Source organism: Galeopterus variegatus, unplaced genomic scaffold, assembly GCF_000696425.1.
Source record: "Galeopterus variegatus unplaced genomic scaffold, G_variegatus-3.0.2 Scaffold5811, whole genome shotgun sequence".
NCBI lineage: Eukaryota > Metazoa > Chordata > Mammalia > Dermoptera > Cynocephalidae > Galeopterus > Galeopterus variegatus.
In genome coordinates, this window is record NW_007731922.1 from 45,618 (window position 1) to 47,370 (window position 1,753).

General features: G+C 38.6%; 1 protein-coding gene across 1 annotated transcript in view; it reads left to right on the top strand.

The window, feature by feature from the left end:
• SAMD8 (sterile alpha motif domain containing 8) overlaps nt 1–1,753 on the top strand; it is a 17,612-nt gene that overhangs the window by 14,331 nt on the left and 1,528 nt on the right. The window lies entirely within an intron of this gene.

Here is a 1,753-nt window from a genome sequence, read left to right on the forward strand (position 1 = left end):
CTTATTGCACAGAACTTAGTCACATGGCCACACCTAGCTGCAAGGGAGGCTGGGAAATGCAGTGTTTTGGCTGAGTTTATTGTCATAGCAGTATATTTGAGATTCTGTTACTAGTGAAGAACGTGGCTGAGTTTATTGTCATAGCAGTATATTTGAGATTCTATTACTAGTGAAGAACAAGGAGGATGGATATTGAATGGTAGCCATTGATTTCTATCATAGCCTATTTCTGTCTTTTTTATTGACACGTTGTAATTATATGTATTTATGGGATACAATTTGATGTTTCAATATATGTATATGTTGTATAATGATCAAACCAGGGTATTTAGTGTATCCATCACCTCATGCATATATCATTTATGGTGAGAACATTCAGAAACCTCTTTCTACCTATTTTGTAATATATAATACATACTGCATCCTCACCCTACTGTGCAAAAGAACACCAGAACTTATTCCTCCTATCTAATTGTAACTTTGTACTTGTTGGCCCAACCTCTCCCCATCCTCTCCCTCTGATAGCCCCCCCCTCTAGTCTCTGGTAACCACTGTTCTACTCTACTTCTGTGATATCTTTTCTTTTCTTTTTTTTTTTTTTAAGATTCTGCATATGAATAAGAATCATGTAGTATTTGTCTTTGTCTGGCTTATTTCACTTAACATGCTGTCCCCAGGTCCATCCACATTGTCACAAATGACAGGGTTTCATTCTTTTTTATGGCTGAATAGTATTCATTTGTGTGTATATACACCATATTTTCTTTATTCATTCATCTGCTGTGAAATTCTCAAAAGATAATTTCAATTTTTCAAAGACATTCAGATGGCCAACAGTACATGCAAAAATGCTCAACATCGGGGAAATGCAAATAAAATCCTCATTCCAGTTAGAATGGCTATTATCAAAAAGACAAAAGAAAACAAGTGGTGGTGAGGATATGGAGAAAAGGTAACACACACTGTTGGTGGGATTGTAAATTAGTACTTGTATAGCCACTATGGAAAACAGTATGGAGGTTCCTCAAAAAATTAAAAATAGGGCCGGCCCGGTGGCGCACAGTGCGTCACTTGAGAGTGCAGCGGCGCTCCCGCCGAGGGTTCGGATCCCATGTGGAGACCGGTTCCCGCTCACTGGCTGAGCGTGGTGGGGACGCAACACTGAGGGTTGTGATCCCGTTGTCAGTCTCCGGTACGGGCGCAACACCAAGGGTTGCAATCCCGTTACCGGTCAGTAAAAAAGACAAAAAAGGAAAAAAAAAAAATTAAAAATAAAACTACGATATGGTCCAGAAATCCCACTACTGGGTATATAAACAAAGGAAATGAAATCGGTATGTCAAAGAGATATCTGCACTCCCATGTTTATTGTAGCATTATGTCCAATAGCCAAGGTACAGTGGAATCAACCCAAGTGTTTAACAACAGATGAATAGATAAAATGTGTTGTATATAGCCAATTTCTTACTGGCAGGAACGGCCAAGCAAATGCTACTGTGATACTGTATTAAAAACTTACAGATGTTTTTGTTATAGTGACCTTTTCATTGTAAAGGAATTACACTGATTTCATTTAATTACTAAAATATTTCTGAGTACACAGCCAAGATTTGACCACCCATTTTTGAGTCTGCCTGGAATAACTAGACTCAGGGCCTGGTTTCATTTCCTTAGATCTTATTTCTGAATCATTCAACATTTGAATTTCAGTGGGAAATGGGTGTTGGGAAGCACCCATGTCCCCAAGCATTTG